Source organism: Misgurnus anguillicaudatus, chromosome 25 (assembly GCF_027580225.2).
Source record: "Misgurnus anguillicaudatus chromosome 25, ASM2758022v2, whole genome shotgun sequence".
NCBI lineage: Eukaryota > Metazoa > Chordata > Actinopteri > Cypriniformes > Cobitidae > Misgurnus > Misgurnus anguillicaudatus.
This window is the reverse complement of record NC_073361.2, coordinates 11745065-11766422: the sequence shown is the minus strand read 5'-3', so window position 1 is coordinate 11766422 and position 21358 is coordinate 11745065. Positions and strand designations below refer to the sequence as shown.

General features: G+C 41.2%; 1 long non-coding RNA gene and 1 pseudogene across 1 annotated transcript; one reads left to right on the top strand and one right to left on the bottom strand.

Annotated features, from left to right (window-relative positions):
- The window catches only part of LOC141362192 (F-box/LRR-repeat protein 7-like), a 190815-nt pseudogene that overhangs the window by 125541 nt on the left and 43916 nt on the right, over positions 1-21358 (top strand).
- On the bottom strand, positions 2659-3769 carry LOC141362101 (uncharacterized). The gene is made up of 2 exons (XR_012368062.1): positions 3684-3769; positions 2659-3604 (listed from the first exon to the last, which is right to left on the bottom strand). It is a non-coding gene; the product is annotated as an uncharacterized lncRNA (long non-coding RNA).

Genomic DNA, 21358 nt, shown 5'->3' with positions numbered 1-21358 from the left:
GAGACGACGACATGCTTGCTGCCACAGGTATAACTGGAACCGATAGCCCTGTACTACTTGTGTCTATTGGTGTATTTGTAGGCAACACTTGTTTGTCTTTCAAATGTTCACGAATAAAATCAACTATTTGCTCTTTTTTAGCAGATTTTGACAACGTTAATCCAATCATGTAATGATCTGCTACATTAAACAATTGCTCTTTTGTTAAGGCTAACAACAAACTCTCTGATGGAGTGCTCAAAAAGTCATGCAACGCGCTCATAATTTAGCACTTAATCCACCTTTCAACTTCGGACTTGCACCTTCCACTTTTCAACACTGTATCAAATCAAACACAAACACAAACTAAAGCCCTCAACTCAATCCAAAGATCAGTCTTCCAGATTATCCAACCAAACAACTAACTTACGTGAATAGCTACAGCCTGTAAAACAGGACAAACAAACTACGGAGCTTCCCCGTATCTAAACATTTACCCACCACTATTCTAACCTATTTTCACACTGTGTCCAAGAACCGAGCTCTTTACTCACCCATACCGCTGGAGTCGTACTGTCCCGACCATAGGCCAATTCAGTCGTTTCTCCACGGCGATGTCCTCGGTCCAGACACCAGTGACGCTCCAACCTAATCCCCAGCGCAGAAAAACGCTCTAAGACGGGGTTAAATGATTGCTCCAAAAATTCACTGTCCTGCTTCGCAAGCTGAAACACTTCACCAAACCAAATGGTTGGAACTAAGCTCTACACTGCAACGTGACATATGTTTACTACACAATACAAACAGTGTGGATCCCCTCTAAACATTCGGCCCAGCACGATTACGTCACACACGCACGTCAATCGGCTAATTGCGTAGCACTACTTTACTCGCATTACGCTCTTCTATGGTAAATAGTGAGAATTAATAGTAGCCTACCTTGCAAAATTCAAAATTGGTTCAAAACCGTCGGACGAGCCCCCATATGTCGTAGCCACTTGGCTCACAGTGAACACGACATAAAGGGGAGACCACACCAAAGTATATTTTAAACAAAAGTATATTTATTAACTAAAATATTCATGAAGTCAGTATATGTAAGAGAAAACAAAACTGTTGTGTAAATCAACATAGTGAATGTGTAGTGCAAAAAGGTAAAGAAGCAGGGCTGCAGCCAGCCCTGCTGAGAGTCTGCTCGCGAGTGCAGTCCTAGAGAGCGAGCCAGCTGGAAAGCACTGATTTTATCTAGCCTCCAATTAGGCCATCAATTAGCCACCTTGGTACAACCCCCATAGCTCCTCCTGCAAACCAGAACAGAAACAACCAAAACCAGCCACAAAATACCACACTAGCAAAGAGAGAAAGTGGCAGACCCAGCACATTAGAACTGGGGCATCACAGGAGCTATACGCGACGCAGGATTTTGTAATTGAGCCATACTTTGTGTCAACTGATTTAATTGCTGTTGTTGCTGTTTCAACATGTCTCGTAACTCACTTAATTCAGAAACTGTGGGAGTGCTACTACTTCCAATGTGCTGGTCTCCCTGTACCCCATATTGTATGCCATAAGCGGATGGGACAGACTGGCTTCTACCCCGCACCCCCCCAGGCCTGCCTTCCCATTCCCCACGAAGTGCTTCGCTGTGAACATCAAACAGAGTAGCGGTAGGTTGAAGACGGACTAACTGTTTAAGCTCACGTCGGAGAGCACCATCACTAACATATTCAACAAACTGATCGCGCAACAGAACTTCCGAATTAGGCATACCATGAGGTGACTGACTTCTTATCCTCTCTAGAAGATTCATAAGAGCCAAGGAGAATTCCACTAAGGTCTCCCCATCCTGCTGTCTTCTGGAAAAGAAAGACTCCTGAAGGGCTACATACGACTTAGTACATCCATATAATTCATGTAAAATCTGAATAATTCGCTTTGGATCCTCCCTTTCGTTCTCTGATCGATATCGAATTTCTTCCCTAGCCTCTCCCTCCAAATGATCAAACAAAAAGAATGCTTGATCAGCAATAGAAAGGTGGCGGAGGCGCATACAGGCCTGAGCCTCCTCCACCCACTTATCAATCCCAATACCAGATCTACCACTGAATTTTGGACACCTCCGATCTCGAGGAATAAAAACAAGACGCTCCGCTGCCGAAGCACTGGCACCCACAAGTGGAGGCTCTGTGACTGCGGAAACTGGAGGGTTAGATGGACCTGGCTGTGGTTCAGGCGCATGCTCCTGCCGCAGCTTTTCGTTATCTGCTTTCAATTGGGCTACTAAATCACGCAACTCACGTAATTCGTCCTCCATTGTTATAAGCAAAAACAAACTTACCACCGATAGAGCATGCAAATTCAGCAAACAATGTGTGCTGGGATTCCAATACGAGACTGTCACTGTCTGGTTCCTACAGAAACAAAACAAACAAAACAAAAAAACCTACATGCACCACAATACTCACGCCTCTGTACTCAAACTCAGAGGACCCTGCCGACTATACGCCAAAATGTGACGTGAGGGTATAACTTTAGAACAAAAAGACAGATTTAATATTTGAACTCCAACTACGCCACCCCAGGACTTGCACCAGGGGAAATGCTAATAACACCCAGAAGGGTGGGAAAGCACACAGGTTCACTCCTCGTTTAAACAAAGAAAGAGTAGAGAGACGTGAGTACAATACAAAAATAGTTTTATTACTTAATCTCATTAAAATAAGCAGTTAATCATCTAAGTTATCACTCTACTTCAATTCACGGCAACCACACTGCAAACACACAAAACTGAAAGTTAAAGAAAAATAAATTAAGCAGGGCTGAGGTTCCCAACAGGATAGAGGGGTTCTTAATCTCGACTTGGGTCCACATAGACACACACGCACGCACGCACACACACACCACTGTGCACTCAAATGAAATAAATCACACACTTCGTGTTAAACAACACACAATGAAAAAGAAAAACCACCACCGGAAAGTTCCATCCACCCGTTGGGACCCCAGCTCCTGCAACAGATGGAAAACTGGATTAATACTGGATTAAATAATACTACAAAATATTGCCAGTCAGCCTTAGCTGAAAGAAAAAAAAGAAAATATCAAATGAAATGAAATTAAACTAACGACATCTTACGTAATCAAAACAAATTCACAAGACCAAACACAAGTCATAACAGAATTGCAATGGTTGTACAATAAGTAAACCATTAACCGGTCACGTATGACCCAGTTCACTGGAGCAGAGAGTAAACAACAACAGTATAATACCAAACACTTTAAAGAATAAAAAGGAGTAAATAACTAGTCCATTGAATCCTATCAAAACAATATAACAAAATCAAAATAAACAAAACTAGAGAGGGTAAACAAAAAGGAAACGCAATGCGTTACAGCAAAACAAAACAAAACCCAATAGAGAGGCTACTAGTCGTCCCCCTACGCGTCAAGAAGACGCCATAGCTCTAATTTAGTAAGAAAGGGGGCAAGACACAGCTGAACCAGACAGTTTACGGTACTCGTTGTGTTGCGTGGAGAAGACCGTGATGCTTTTACGGCAATACGAACGCCAGATCACAAACTCGGAATCACAACAAAGTGACACAGAGAACAAAAAGGGAGAATCCTAAAAACGAGCATAATGTTATCAAACCGCGATGGACGACATACAATAATGTTTAAATGTTTTAATAACAAACACCTACCAACCAATGGTATGATAAACATAACCTGCTACAGGCATGGGTTCAGCACAGCCTTATCAGCCGCCGGCAACTAGGGTACAAGAGACCACACATACTGTTGGACTTTAAGGTCCATTTGCATGTTCATAATTAGAGGAAAGGCACGGTATTAAAATTAAACTATTTATTGATCAGATATGAAAAAGTTTTACAGCGCTGGGCAGTCTCAAGGCCACAATAGGCAATCGACTAACCGCCAGCATTTGGAGAAAACAGTTATTTATAAAGTATGTGACGTCGATCTTCTTCTTAGAATCTCCACCCACAAAGGCCGTTCCCCTCGTACATCTGACTCCATCACCACACCCAATTTTAGCCTGTAGACAAAGATAAACAAACCCAAACAAAGAAAAAAACAACTGTTCTCCACACCACCCTGAGATCCATGCAGTCCTTCACTTCACATATGATTGACTTCAGACAGCATACCATAATGCTTTCTTAAAAACAAATCATCAACGAAACATTCATCCATTCACAAAAACACAAGCTGTAAGATGAAAGTGATTATTATGTAAAACACACTTCAACATCATGACATCATCTCACCACTCGCAAAATTGGCCACATGAACAAGGCACACATCAACCTCTCCAGATAGACAAACACACACTACCTCTTCCACTGCAATACTACCTCTAAGCAAAACACCCCAATCACCATCAAAAAACATCTGTCAGGGAAGAAAACACACACACAAAGAACAAGCGCAGGAGACTCTGCCCTTCCAAGTTGAGCCGCCATCCCCCCACTAGGCCACTCTGTATGCAACCTTCATTTCATTGGTTAATACACATTTATCAAAGACAACATCTTATATTTATTACATCAATTATTCACTGATTAATACTGATTAAGTAAGAAATATATTGCATATTTTATCCTGTGAGTATTAAAGCATTGGTTAATACATGGTTGTCTGTTTGCTTTTCCCACTCTGGTCTCTTTCTTATCTTTGACAATTTCCAGACATACATTCCTAGTTAATTCTTCTTGCATTTTTACACACACACCCAAGCTGGTAGCTTTCCACTCTCAAACTCAAACACCTCATTTTTACGTAATAACTCAATGCATATATGAAACACACAGTGTTTGTAGAATAAAATGATTAATTAAAGAAATATAAAATGGAACAAAATCAATTTCCACAGTCCTTATTTGGACATCTTTGTAACTTTAACACGTTTGGCAATCATCATGAAATGTAAGCAGTAAATATATAAAACATAATTATTCAACAACACAACAATACTCCATTGTTCATGAATTGGTTAAATGCATTCATTAGTTAAACATACTAATCTTCACTTTCTCTAAATGTAAAATAGTTATAAAGCAAACAACTTGTTTATTGAAACCATCTGTTCTGTGTGTTTTCCCTCCAGGGCTTTTTTCTATAGCCCCCCCACACACATATCAGCCACCCCCTCCTTGGTAACTTTCCACACACACAGACAACTTTCTTGTGGTCATCACAGAAAACATTGTTGTAACAATACACATTAATTAAGATTATAAACAGCACGATTAATACAACAAAATCAAATCCCACAATTCCCTCTCTTGACCTCTGAAAGAGGTCACACATTTTCTTATTCCTCCTCAGCCAGGTTTTGTAGGCCTAATAGGGGCATGCTATATGGGGGCGGATTATTCTCTTTTTTCTCTATTGCTGACACTATTAATCTGTTGCACAGGGATCTAAGACAGGGAGTGCAACAACATCCACAGGTCACCAGGATAGCCACTAATAGACCAATGGACACTACTATGGAGGTTACTATTGCCCTCCACAGTCTATCATACTGCATAAATCAAAGGTGTATGACGTCGTTAAATTTTTTGTGTAATTTAATTCAATTCCCCCATATCTCTTTACACACTAATCTTGTGGTGTTGTTTTGGACCTTTTGTCAATTCTCAGATTACCTCCATCGCTTATGCCAAATATTATGGTGATTATTATTGCAGCAATAACCCCTAGGGCCCACAGAACCTTCCAATCTCCATATAGCTTCATCTCTGTGGAAAAATACACTTATGCCTATTGGCAAATACTCAAAAAACAATCATAAATTCAAAAAAAATGAAATGTAAAATTAATACTGTAGAATTGTAAAACTTAAAAATTAGATTCAAAAGGAAACATTGAAATGTAAGATTATATAAGAAACTTAAGAAATTCAAAGGTCAATATGATATGTAGCTACCCAGGTTATAATAAATAAACAGTAATTGTGATGTTCAGGTCCCTGAACACTTCTGTCAGGATTTCCACCACCTTATGGAAGTCCAATTTATCTAACCCACACCCCAGCTGTTGGTAAAATTCTCATATGTTGATAAATCAGTACAATTTTGTTTTGTTATTAAATGAAAAATCAATCTGCCGTCGTCCTCATGGTTAACTTCACATTCACCTGGGTGTTTGTTCTGTCTTACAACCTTTTGTGTACCGTACTTCGCTGTGAATTGTAAGGCAATACCACATCAGAAGGCACAATCTATGCATTGTGCTAAATGTTCTGTTGCTGGGCTAGGAAAAATGTCACCTTTTTTATGCACAATTTTACAGATTGTCTTTTGAATTTGTTGTTGGTGTTGTGTGAGTGTTACCAATGATGTTTCACTTCCTGTTTGTTCTCCCTGTATTCCAGCTGATTTACTTTCACTTTCACTTTCAACACTCTCCCTCTCTTGGACCTGAGTCCTCAGGTCCACACCGGTTTCTGTGAGAGACCTGCTGGGATAATCACATTTAACACAAGAAAAGAGATGGAACCAAGTGTCGCCTTTGCCCTGTAGCTGAACACAATGTTAGGTTTTTGCTTTTACTCTTGATAGCCTGGACCGTCTCGGTTGGGCCCAGCACCGTCTGAACACCTTCACTTTCACACAATCATCATTTGTAACAGCTTGTTCGTTGTCCCGGTGTCGTGTAGCCTGGCAGAAAAAATGTTTAATCATAGCAGTTAGTTTGTAGAAATAAACATCATTAGTTAGTGGCAGGATTGGATCCTACACCAAGGCGTTCCGTGGACCTGGAAACTGTCGACCTGTAAGCAATTCAAAGGGTGTGAAACCAGAAATCCTGTTAACAGAAGAGCGAATAGACATTAATGCAATAGGTAATACCTCAAGCCATGTTATTTTTGTCTGTGCACAGATTTTGTCAAGTCAAGTTTTAATGTCAAGGTCAGGTTCATTATATCAGCTTTGCTCTGTCATTGGGGCGATGAGCAGCCCCGAAACTATATGTCAATTCCAGTGCGTGTTTGTCAGTTTGTCAGATCTAACTTTGTCTTGGGAAACCATGGTTGGGGATATAAGTGGTTTATTAGGCAGTTGACAACAACCACTTCATTAGGTACCTTCACAGCCTATATTATATGTCAGGCTTCGCTAGCATTTATTTATTATAGGCCGGCCTTTCCTGGTTTCTAACCCACCTATCTGCCATATGGCAGTTCCATATATACTGCACCAATCACATATGCAGAGTCACTATAAATAATCACCCTCTCTTCACCAGTGTAGTGCAAGGCTTTGATAACAGCTATTATTTCAGCTCTCTGTGCTGACTGTTTACAGTTCAACCTACCACTCAGTCTTGTTACAAAATCATTCTCAACCTGTTCAACAACTGCAAAACCTGCCTTCAATGTGCCATCTGCTGCTCTAAAACAAAGCCATCCGTAAATAGCGTAATTAGTAGCGGGTAGTTGGCAGTGGTGTTGTAAACAACTTATGTCTAATTTTGTTTGGCCCTTTTTGGGTTTGTTTTTTTTTTTTTTTTTTTACTATCATGTGGCATCCCCTCAGTAATTAGGTCAGTCAAGTTTACACCCTCATGGACATAATTTCAGGTTTGGTTGGCCAGGATTTTGTGGTACACTTTATCTAAGACACCGTTTTATATATTGGTACATACCTTATTATCTATTGTTTGTTGTTTATAAGGCCCAAAAAATAAAATAAATAAAATAAAAAATAACATAAGTCTCTGGTCCTGGGTCAGACATAAGGCTCTATCTCTCCATAGTTTAATTAGCCATTCATTTGTGCCCCGTCCGTCCGGGGGCACATTACAACATTGACAGGTCATTGTAATTTATAGGTCCCTTTCTATTATTAACAAGTGTGTTGGAGGAATACAGAAATGTGTGCAAACTAGACTGGTTTGCTACCTTATAGGGTAGTGATTTGTTGATAGTCACTTTTCAATTTTACCAGAAACCCATTATCTCCACCGTTGTTGAAACTTTTTTTTTTTTTTTTTTACGGTGGACTATTTAGGCCCATTATCCACTAGGGCTCTTAATGGTCCATGAGAGGTCCAGCCATTCCCCTCATGGTGGGTTCCTGTGTGCCCCGTCATTCATCCGCATCACTCCCTTTGGCCCCATGTTGGGTGCATAGGCGCCATTAAATCTGGTTGTGATGGGTTGTGTGGCGCTGGTGGTCCCCTGGCAAAACCACCATTTCCACGCCCGCCACCTCCTCTATTGGGACCCCATCCCCTTGCATTTGGTGCGTTAAGTGGATACCTTACACTGGAATATTGGGGCTGTGACCCATTTTGAGGGCATCTTCTGGCCCAATGACCTTCTTGTCCGCACACATAACATGTATTCCTTACAAAACCTCCAAAACCTCCCTGTTTTGGTCTACTACTCCTTCTTGGCCCTCCCCTTCTCTGTTGGTTATATACCTCCAACGGCTTTCCTGTATAGGGTGGGCCTTTATATGAATCTATGGGCTGATTGGGATATTGTACGTTGTCCGGGACACTAGTTGTCATAGCTACTGGTGTTGGTTGGGCCTGCTTGGGCATTTGTTTCTTTTTTGTGTTGGCCTGTTTAGTCTGTTCTAGCTGCAGTTTCAAAAGCTTATTCTTAATCTTATCTACCTCTACAAGTTCTGTTTGTGTGATTTGTTTATGGCCCTGTCTGTGTAATACACAAGATCTCTTTCCCATGTTGCTATCATTTGTATTTCTCTGTAATCTTAATAGAGTTGTGATTATCTCTCCCTGTGTCATAATTGTTTGTTGTAATCTTTCCATTTTTCTTTTCAGGGCCTTTATTTCATCAAATTCAACATCTAGTTCACCACTGTTTACTGTTAACACCGGCTGTTGCTTTGAGATCGAAACAGACTTTTCCTCATAACGAGGAGGTGTGTGCAGTGAGGGTTATAGTAACTTCACTTGAGGAGGAGCCATGGGTGGGGCTGAGGGTACTGGCTCAGTGTTTCCTTGTCCTTTTACTTGCTCACAGCACAACTGTCAACTTCCCCTTTTTCTTTGATTTAATAGCCTGCATGGCAGCAGCAACCAGGGCTGCGTTCCCCGAAACCTTCTTAGCTCTACGTCGTTCTTAAGTTGTACCTTAAGCTGTACCTTATCGTTAATACGTGTTTCCCGAAACGTTCTTAGTTACGTATCACTTCTGTAAGTCGTTCGTTCGGAAGGTTGGTCTGGAGCACTCTTAGCTATACCTTATCCCACTTGACTCCGCTAGGGGCCATGACTGTGATAAAAGCTTGTGTAGATTTCAGTCTATATAACTAAATATCTGTTTAGAAAAAGTTGAAGTACACTCCGTGTTAAATTAGGCATTTTTTATTTATTTAAAGAATAAAACATTCACATAATTAGACATTATTACACTGATGGTTGTTAGTTTTTTAATATTTTTTTCCCAAAGGAACATCAGCTTCAAACTATTATTACAGGCTAAAGAAACTATTAAAAAAAGTTTTTGGGTGGAGGAGTTGGTGAAACTATGGCAGGCAGCTATACAGCGAATCTTACTATTTTATTTGTGCATTTCATATCCGTTAAATCTTTAGTTTACCGGCTATTTTAGCTGCAAATAAAACAAATCAAGTTAAAAAATTGCATGCCACGGGAGCACATTCATCACGAAATCATAATTGTTGATTTTCCTTAATATTATTATTGATGTTAATTCGACTTTGCATCGAAGTTTTTTTAATGTTTTATAACTTTGAGGCAACTGCATGCCATAAACATTAAAAAGAAAATGCTCCACTTGATAATTGCTTGTATAAGGTCAACAAATTTTCCACATTAAAACTAATCAAAGCTTAAACCTAAAACAATCATACTATATATTTATATATCATATAATATATATTTTATGTTATATTTAAGGTAAACAGACAGGCGCGGCTCCAGAAATGCGTCAATTAAGCGTTATCCGCATTGTAAACGCGCTGCTTGCGCAGTGTCCAAACACATAAACGCTTGAACTAATGAACAACAATTTGTTTTTCTATATTTTAAGTGTAATGCCAAGCCAGGTGACTTGCACGACCCACCTTATTCCCCTGTGCAATGCATTTATTGGGAACCCCTAATATAAATTATCCTTTAAAGTGAAGGAATAATGGATGCATTGGAGCAGTTTATGCATTATACTTTTGGACATGAAGTTGCGAGTTTTGCACGGGTTCGATATAAAATAAAATATACAAGGTTTATATTTAGTTGTTTGCAATTTGAAATATTTTTACCAGATATTCCTAATAAATGTAACTTGAACTATTTCTGAAATGTTTCTTTAATAAATAACACCGCTCTCTGATAACGCAGCGAAGTACCTATTACATAAAGTGAACAATTGATTGTCGAGCAATCGATATCAACCTATTCAGCACCATCGCCATGGACAGCACCTGGTAACGTCGTACGTAAGAAAGTATACCTTAAGAAACCCGCTAAGGTACAGTTCGGGAAACACGCCTAGAAAAGGTAAACCTGTAGTTAAGGTTTAACTTAAGAGTCTTCGTAGCGCGCTAAGAGTCAACGTTATCGGGAAACGCAGCCCAGAGCTAATCTCGTCCAAATTCTCAAATCTGTTTCTAAGTCTTTTACAGTTGGTCCCTTTCCAAACTACTTGCCCTTTTTCCATTGCACATACACTGTTAGGCAACCATACTCATCACATTTTTTTTATTTAGCCATTTTCACACAATTTACAAGCATTCAAAATTTCAAAAAGCACAACACGTCACTCTTTTCTAGCAGAAGGATATATACACCAGTAGTTTTCAGGAGTTTCACCCACAATACAAACACAATACAACTTTCACAGAAATGTCACAAAAATAACAACAATATATCAACAATACTATTCACATTAAGACGTCACTTCTTCTTTCCAGTTTTCGTGGACCTTACATCCACGGGCTGCTGTACACCCCCTACAGGCTATACAACCTGAGTCGGTATTTTATAATACCTAATGTATTAAAGGAATCCTCAACCTTTTTAATTAATTCTGTTAACTTACACCGCCATTAACAGTATTCTTGGACCTTTCATCCAACGGGCCTTGCACCCCTTACAGGCTACAACCTGAGTCGGTATTTTATAACACCTAATGTGTTAAAGGAATCCTCAACATTTTTAATTAATTCTGTTAACTTACACCGCCATTAACAGTATTCTTGGACCTTTCATCCAACGGGCCTTGCACCCCTTACAGGCTACAACCTGAGTCGGTATTTTATAACGCCTAATGCGTTAAAGGACTCCTCAACCTTTTATTTAATAACAAAATTTCAAAAAGTTTTTCACTCTGATCAATTTATAAAAAATTTAAATTTGTAATTCAGTTCGGATCTCCTTATCAACACAAGTAATTTGGTATATCCAATTAGCAGAATTTGATAAAACAGGCTTCTGCTTACCTTATTTTAATAGAGCGCTCTTTTTGTGTTGAAAGGGAATCCTCGCTTACTCTGGTTTCTTCAATGTGAAACCCTCCTTCCGCTCACTCTCTCCTTTCCCTCCACAAAACGTCAGGGGTCACCAGTTGTTGGACTTTAAGGCGTCCATCTGCATGTTCATAATTAGAGGAAAGGCACGGTATTAAAATTAAACTATTTATTGATCAGATATGAAAAAGTTTTACAGCGCTGGGCAGTCTCAAGGCCACAATAGGCAATCGACTAACAGCCAGCATTTGGAGAAAACAGTTATTTATAAAGTATGTGACGTCGATCTTCTTCTTAGAATCTCCACCCACAAAGGCCGTTCCCTTCGTACATCTGACTCCATCACCACACACATAGACACACACATACAAAGAAAAAACAAAGTCTGTTCTCCGCTCATCCCTGAGAGCCATGCAGCCCGTCACCTTCTCCCCAGTACTCCTCCACTTCACATATGATTGACTTTAGATAGCATATTATAATGCTTTCTTAAAAACAAATCATTAATGAAACATTCATTTATTCATAAAAACATAAGCTGTAAGATGAAAGTGATTATTATGTAAAACACATTTCAATATCATGACATCATTTCATTATTCGTAAAATTGGTTATATGAATAAGGCACACATTAACTTCTTTAGATAGATAAACACATATTACATATTTTACTGCCATACTACTTCTAAGCAAAACACTTTAATCATTATTAAAAAACATCTGTTAGGGAAGAATACACACACACAAAGAACAAGCGCAGGAGATTCTGTTCTTCCAAGTTGAGCTGCCATCCCCCCATTAGATTATTCTGTATGCAACCTTCATTTCATTGGTTAATACACATTTATCAAAGACAACATCTTATATTTATTACATCAATTATTCACTGATTAATACTGATTAAGTAAGAAATATATTGCATATTTTATCCTATGAATATTAAAGCATTGGTTAATACATGGTTATCTGTTTGCTTTTCCCACTCTGGTCTCTTTCTTATCTTTGACAAATTCCAGACATAAATTCCTAGTTAATCCTTCTTGCATTTTTACACACACACCCAAGCTGGTAGCTTTCCACTCTCAAACTCAAACACCTCATTCTATGTAATAACTCAATGAATATATGAAACACACAGTGTTTGTAGAATAAAATGATTAATTAAAGAAATATAAAATGGAACAAAATCAATTTCCACAGTCCTTATTTGGACATCTTTGTAACTTTAACACGTTTGGCAATCATCATGAAATGTAAGCAGTAAATATATAAAACATAATTATTCAACAACACAACAATACTCCATTGTTCATGAATTGGTTAAATGCATTCATTAGTTAAACATACTACTTTTCACTTTCTCTAAATATAACATAGTTATAAAGCAAACAACTTGTTTATTGAAACCATCTGTTCTGTATGTTTTCCCTCCAGGGCTTTTTCTATAGCCTCCCTGGCTCCCACACACATATCAGCCACCCCCTCCTTGGTAACTTTCCACACACACAGACAACTTTCTTGTGGTCATCACAGAAAACATTGTTGTAACAATACACATTAATTAAGATTATAAACAGCACGATTAATACAACAAAATCAAATCCCACACATGGTCTTGCCTTTTAAAGATGTGCATGAAATATATAATAGTATTTATCAAATGAAAGACATGTAGGTATTTATCACTGTACAAAAAGCTCTTTACCTAGTTAATTGTGTTACAAGGTTAAATGTTAAACGTCTTGTCTTATTGAGAAGAGGTTTTTAAGTGTAGGTGTTTGTCTCCTGTGGAAAAATAAGATATTGGATTTCAAGAGACTGCATTTGTTTAGTTTAGACCAGGGCTTTGAACCAAAATTTTTCCCAATTGGTTCGTTCCGAACAGAAACAGTATTTTAATGTTTCCGATTTTCTGTTCAACCCTAAAATTGACGTTCCTGTACTGGTTAGAACAAAAAATAAAGTTCCCGAACCGGTTAATAACGTTCCATGTCAGCTGTGGGACATACAAATAAGTAGACTGATCATTAGGACATTAAACCTAAATTATTAGTCTACATAATTTTACTTGAGTCACTATCTTGTCATACAACATTAAAAAGGGCTACATTATTTAAGCGGCATAACTGTAATTCTGACATGGCGACATATGTTGAATGCACTTAAACATGCGCACACACACAGACGGAGGACGAATTCCAAATGGCGCTTCGGGAAGAAGATGCAGCATAAACAGTCGCTCCACATGAACTAAAAATTAAGTTGTTTTTCAGTGCTTTATTCACCAAATGTATTTTAATGTACTACAGTATGAGACACAGTTGCGCAACTCTCTCTCTCTCTCAAGTTTATATATCAAGAGTTCTGATCTTTGAAGGGCATAGAGATAATCAAGTTTGATTGGAGTTGGACTGGAACCATTCAAAATCACTTAAGTGTTAATATTTGCAGGCCTTTGAAACACGTGCAAATGATCAACTTTCATCCTATTTAAATTTGCGTATTAATCAGCGAATCGCATGTGAGCGGAACCATGGGTCGTGATCTGTACGGATCACGGATCAACTGCGATCCGTTACACCACTAATTAGTAAAAACAAACATCTTGAGATACTTGGTAGGCTACAATATTTACCTCTTATGATTGAGCATTAGAGACTTGGGGTTGAGTAGGCTACTTGCTGGTGACAAGCTTTCATTTTTCCGATGAGTCAACGAAGATCGGAATTGAACTTCATCAAGTATTGCACAGAAATCTTGTCAAAGAATAAAAAATAACAGTATTAACTGGTTACTATTATTTTAAATAAACGTTTCTGTTCCAGAACATATATTTTTTGAAAGTTTCATTTCTGTTATTTGCAAAACATCAAAAGTTTCTGTTTTTTGTTTTTGTTCCGTGAACCGGTCTAAATGAAAAATGCATTTATATCACAAATGTTTTATTTGATATTATAAAACGGTTAGTTCCAATCCTTGATTCTGATTGGTCAATAGGTGTGCTTTATTCACAATAAAACACTGCTATGACCGCTTCACCCAACGGTTCAATTTAATATCACTGCGCCCTTAGCAACACCCTTAGCAACACATAAACATATAAAGAGACAAAGTCTGAGAACAGTTTGTTGTTTTTATTTGAGCTTTCATGTTGTTGTTCGCAGTCAGGGACTATTTTTTCTAGCGAAGGGAATGCTTTTATTGATTTAACTTCATGAAAGTTGCACTAATATTTGTTTTACTTTAATATTGTGTGGTAACCGTTTTATAAAAGCAATAAGGTACTCGAGGCAAGTGCTGTATCATGAATAAGTAACGGCTGAAGGGCGTTGTTAGGCATGACGCGAAGCTAGGGAAGAAATTCGATATCGATCAGAGAACGAAAGGGAGGATCCAAAGTGAATTATTCAGATTTTACATGAATTATATGGATGTACTAAGTCGTATGTAGCCCTTCAGGAGTCTTTCTTTTCCAGAAGACAGCAGGATGGGGAGACCTTAGTGGAATTCTCCTTGGCTCTTATGAATCTTCTGGAGAGGATAAGAATTCAGTCACCTCATGGTATGCCTAATTCGGAAGTTCTGTTGCGCGATCAGTTTGTTGAATATGTTAGTGATGGTGCTCTCCGACGTGAGCTTAAACAGTTAGTCCGTCGTCAACCTACCGCTACTCTGTTTGATGTTCGCAGCGAAGCACTTCGTTGGGAAAGGGAAGGCATGCCAGGGGGGGTGCGGGGAGAAGCCAGTCTGTCCCATCCACTTATGGCATACAATATGGGGTACAGGGAGACCAGCACATTGGAAGTAGTAGCACTCCCACAGTTTCTGAATTAAGTGAGCTACGAGACATGTTGAAACAGCAACAACAGCAATTAAATCAGTTGACACAAAGTATGGCTCAATTACAAAATCCTGCGTCGCGTATAGCTCCATTCCAGGCTTCAGAAGCACGTACTGCCAAACCTCAAAATTCTGAGCCTTGTACGGCTCCATTTCAGAATCCAGAGTCCCGAATGGCTCAATTTCGAAATACTGATTTTCGTATGCGGCCTTCACGCAACCAAGTTATCTGCAGACGATGTCAGCAACCTGGCCATTTTGCCAGAGATTGTGATGGGGAACGCAGATCCTCTCGTTTTCCATCCGTGCATACTGAGGTTGTAAGAGGGGGTGAGCAGTCATCATCTGTGCAGCCTTCGGAAAACTAGTTCCCACCAGGCTGCAGGGCCACAGCTTGGTTGGGGAAGGGACAGGCTCAAATCTTTTAACCGGTTCTGACTTTATGTCTCGTTTTATGTCTACTTGTCCACAGCTCGTCGTTTCTATGGGTGGGATCCAGGTTCCCAGTTTGGTGGACACCGGTTCGATGGTGTCCACCATAACAGAGACTTGTTTCCTGGCCAATTTTGGTTCATGGGGTCAGGAACATCTTAAATCGTGTCATTGGTTACAACCTCGGGCAGCGAATGGCCTTTCCATTCCCTACATTGGTTACTTGGAACTCGATGTAGAACTGTGTGGGCGAATAGTTCCAGGCTGTGGTGTGCTGGTGGTCAGAGATCCTCCTGGTGGCATGTGTGCTCAGGTACCCGGGGTTTTGGGTATGAATACCTTGAGCCGCTGCTATCAGGAGCTCTTTGGTCAGCATGGCACTGGTCTTTTTGAGCTACCAGCAGTGTCGCAGGCCCCTAGTTCAGTCTTTCAGGCTTTACAACATTGTCATTAAATTGAAGCTCAGCAAGGGATAGATTCTGTAGGGCGTGTTAAAGTATGCGGACGTCGGGCATGTCACATCATAGGAGGCACAATGAAATTTGTTGCTGCCACATGTTCTACGAAATACTCAAAGGGTACCGTTCTGTTTGAACCATCAGATTACGGTCTACCAGCAGGGTTGATGGCCTCCCCTGCTTTGTTAAGGGTGGATCGTGGTACTGTTTATGTGCCTGTTATCAATGTGGGGACTACAGACGTAGTGCTTTATTCTAGCACTGTCATTGGCACTGTGAAGAACGTTTATGTGGTTAGTTTACCCCCAGAGGTGGCGGAAATTCAGATGGTAAAGGCTAAGGTAAGCTCACTAGGCTGTGCAGGTCTCTTCTACTGTCCAGGAGCAAATTGGGGCACTTGATCTGTCTGTGCTGTCACTGAAAGAGCAGGTTAAAGTAAGGACATTGTTAGAGAAGTATTCATCAGTGTTCTTTGCGAATGACGGGGATTTGGGTTGCACTAACCTTATTTCCCATGAGATTCCCCTGGTAGATGAAGTTCCGGTGAGGCAGCGGTTCAGGCGTATTCCTCCCTCTGAGTATGAGGTAGTAAAAGCACATATCAACCAGTTGTTGGAAGCTCGGGTGATTAGGGAGAGCTGTAGCCCCTACGCTTCGCCCATTGTCCTGGTCAAGAAGAAAGACGGTAGCCTGCGCTTGTGCGTCGACTACCGTCGACTAAATTCTAAGACTAGGAAGGATGCCTTTCCTCTGCCCCGGATTGAGGAGACGTTGGACTCGTTGGCGGGGGCATGTTGGTTTTCCACTATGGACCTCGCCAGCGGGTACAATCAGGTACCGGTGGTAGAGGGTGACAAGTCCAAGACTGCTTTTTGTACTCCTTTCGGCCTCTTCGAGTGGAATCGAATGCCGTTCGGGCTGTGCAATGCCCCAAGCACCTTCCAGCGACTGATGGAACGGTTGTTTGGGGATCAACAGTGCCAGTCCCTCCTATTGTATCTCGATGACATTGTGGTATTTTCAAAATCTGTTGATCAACATCTTGCTCGAATGGAGGTTGTTTTGAGTCGTTTGCAAAATGAGGGCCTAAAGGCTAAATTATCCAAGTGTGCGTTCTTTAAGAAGAAGGTACAGTATTTAGGCCATGTTATATCATCAGAGGGAGTCTCTACAGATCCAGGAAAGGTAGATGCAGTTGCACACTGGCCTCGTCCGACTAGTGTTACAGAGCTGCAGTCATTTTTGGGGTTTGCCAGCTACTACCGGCGTTTTGTTGAGGGGTTTGCTAGGTTAGCAGCCCCGCTCCATGGGCTGGTGGCTCAGTTGGCAACCCCAAACCGCTCTAAGGTGAGGCCTCAGGAATTTTCTGAGTCCTGGTCTACTGAATGCCAGCAGAGTTTTGAGCGGTTAAAAGGTAAATTAACCACAGCTCCAGTGCTTGCCTATGCAGATTTTTCATTGCCGTTCATCCTGGAGATGGATGCAAGTCATGGGGGCTTAGGAGCAGTCCTCTCGCAGGAGCAGCAAGGCAAGGTGCGCCCTATAGCATATGGTAGTCGCAGTCTTCGGCCCGCTGAGCGTAATCCAGCTAATTACACTGGAGTTTTTGGCGCTCAAGTGGGCCATGACTGAGAAGTTTAGGGAGTACTTATTGTGGTTTTTACTGATAACAACCCTCTTAGCTACCTGTCTTCAGCAAAGTTAGGTGCCATGGAGCAGCGGTGGGCTGCCCAGGTAGCAGCGTTTGACTTTGAGATCAAGTATAGATCAGGTAGAAGTAATCTTAATGCCGACGCCTTGTCGTGACAGAACTTTCTGGGAGTAGTAGAGGCCCAAGATTTGCGCCCAGGTGTGGCTGTCCCACTTGTGTTGCAGCAAGCGGTGCAAGGTAGACTTGTGACCCAGGTTAATCAAGTGCTCTCATTTCCTTGTCGTTCTGCGGATGATATAAGCGTTCAGCAGGAGGCAGACCCGGAGTTGTTGGTGTTCTGGAGGCGGAGTTCATTTCCGAGCAGGGAAGAACGCAAGAAACTCTCAAGGTTAACTGCTGTTTTGCTTCGGCAGTGGGACCGTTTGGTGGAAACTGACGGTGTCCTTTACCGTCAGGTGTTTCGCCCAGATGGAGGGGAGGAGGTTTTACAAGTATTACTACCAGCGGTCCTGAAGCAGGAGGTTTTGACCCAGCTTCACCAACAACATGGGCACCAGGGGGTAGAACGGACATCTCAGCTGGTACGCCAGAGATGTTACTGGCCTGGAATGTCAGCTGATATTCTCCGATGGTGCCAGGAATGTGAGAGATGTCAGAGTGCGAAGGGTTTTCACTCTGCTCTCAGCAGTTTCATGGGGCATTTGCTGGCCGCCAAGCCTAATGAAATCTTGGCTCTGGATTTTACAGTGTTGGAGCCCTCTGGGTCAGGCCTTGAGAATGTCCTAGTGATGACCGATATTTTTATACCCTGGCAGTACCCACGAGAGACCAATGGGCTGAAACTGTGGCCCAGGTATTGGTCAATGAATGGTTTTGTAAATTTGGTGTGCATCCATTCGGACCAAGGCCGTAGTTTTGAGTCTGCCCTTATACAGCAGCTTTGTGGGTTATATGAAGTTGGGGAGTCTCGAACTACTCCATATCATCCGGCTGGGAATGGACAGTGCGAGCGATTCAACCGGACATTGCATGACCTGTTACGCACTTTGCCGGTATCAAAAAAAAGAGACTGGCCGCTTTGTCTGCCCCATGTGCTCTTTGCTTATAATACTACTCCTCATCAATCTACGGGGGTCTCTCCATATTATTTGATGTTTGGGCAGGAGCCTAGGCTTCCTGTTGACTTCCTGCTTGGGAGAGTTCAAGAGCCAGCAACAGGTAGTGTTAATAGGTGGATTTTAGAACAGCAGGATCGGTTACAAGTGGCGTTTGAGGGTGCTCGTGAGCATTTGGGGGTCATGGCGAGCCGTCGAAAGGCTCGCCATGACCTACAAGTGCGGGAAATACCACTGAGGCAGGGTGAACTTGTATATCTCCGTGATTATAATGTGAGAGGTAGACACAAAATCCAGGACCTGTGGAGCTCAGTGGTATATCAGGTTATAAAGGCCCCAAAGGAAGGTGGGGCAGTGTATACAATTGCTCCCCCCTCGGAGTTAAGTAAAGTAAGGCATGTGCACCGATCTTTGCTGAAAGCTCAGGTCCAGACCAGCCCAAACTTGTCTTTAGGGTCGACAGAAACCCCAGTTGTTGCATCTGTTTGTCCCCAGGAAGAGGAGTATGAGGAGGATTTGTTTGTTGTGAGGCCGACAACTCCTGTTGTTCAGGTAGTGAGAGAGGTATCATCGGCTGTGGCCAATATGGCAGTGGGAGCCCCAGAGGTTGAAGTAAACCCACAACCTATGATAACTCTACCTGCAGATCCTTTGGTAGAAGGGACTGAGGTAGTAATGAGGACGGGGAGGGTGACTGCTGGTCAACACTCCAATGTCCACCATCTTCCTCGACCAGTGGGTATGGGTACAGTGTCTAGTATACTCGGGGGTGCAAGTGTTGCCTTATTCCGACCTTGGGACTGAGGGTCCTGGGGTGAGTTTTGGTTAGTTCACCAACGGGGCGACGTTGCAGAAGCTGGGGGTGGAATGTAACCAGATTAGGCGAACGGTGAGTGACACCTGAAGCCACCTATCAGGGAGGGGCTGCCCCTTCTTAAGCATCGATTGGCTGCGGTATGTTATGTGTCATGTCCGATGTTCCGCTTGGTGCGTGTTGATAATAGCAACGGGTCAGTGTTTGTTGTGTGTTTACGCTAGCAGCTCGTACTTTCTGTGCTTGGATTTAAAACACCTCGGTTGTTGCTTTTAGCGTGTCTCTTGCCCTGTGTGTGTGGTGCCCTGGTTGCGCTGTTTAAGTGGATATTACGACTGCTCACCCTCAGGTACGTTTGTTAAACATGCTGTGGTATAGACTGGGTGGGGTAGCATTTTGTGCTAATATGAAATGCGTATGTGTGGTCTCTTGTACCCTAGTTGCCGGCGGCTGATAAGGCTGTGCTGAACCCATGCCTGTAGCAGGTTATGTTTATCATACCATTGGTTGGTAAGTGTTTGTTATTAAAACATTTAAACATTATTGTATGTTGTCCATCGCGGTTTGATAACATTAAGCTCGTTTTTAGGATTCTCCCTTTTTGTTCTCTGTATCACTTTGTTGTGATTCCGAGTTTGTGATCTGGCGTTCGTATTGCCGTAAAAGCATCACGGTCTTCTCCACGCAACACAACGAGTACCGTAAACTGTCTGGTTCAGCTGTGTCTTGCCCCCTTCCTTACTAAATTAGAGCGATGGCTTCTTCTTGACGCGTAGGGGGACGACTAGTAGCCTTTCTATTGGGTTTTTGTTTTGTTTTGCTGTAACGCATTGCTTTCCTTTTTGTTTACATTTTCTAGTTTTGTTTATTTTGATTTTGTTATATTGTTTTTGATAGGATTTAATGGACTAGTTACTTACTCCTTTTTATTCTTTAAAGTGTTTTGGTATTATACCGTTGTGGTTTACTCTCTGCCAGGGGCGCGGGAAGTGGGGGTGCTGGGGGTGCTGCAGCACCCCCTGGTGGCAGAGATTTAAAACTGCGATGACAGTAAAATTATATCTTATAAATATCTCTTGATTTTGGTTTGTTTCTGTACAAAGACATTTTGTATGCCATGTTTTGGGTGTGTGATGAAGAGAGGGATAATTTTAGTAATTTAAAATTATTTAATTTATTTCAGTGTGTATTAGCCAGATTCTATCAGATTCTGTCTTGAAGACGTGATTGCATTCAGCCGATATGCTGTAATAGGCATAAGCATAACACACAAGCACGCACACTCACAGCCACATACTGAACGCCGAATGAGTTTATCTATCAGCTTCGCAATGTCTCAAAAGATAATTTTGGATTTTTTTCAATCACACAAAGCAAAATTCCCGAGGACTAGTTATTAAGGCATGTATTGCTAATAATACATTTTTACAATGATTCGCATTGAATTACAATGGTCGCACTATATAAATAACATTTTAGTTTGCATGCGTAAAAAGTGCATGCAACAATAAAACACTTATAAAACGAACAAGAATGAACTGTGGAGTGTGGTTGGCCTATATGAGAAGGTCTACTC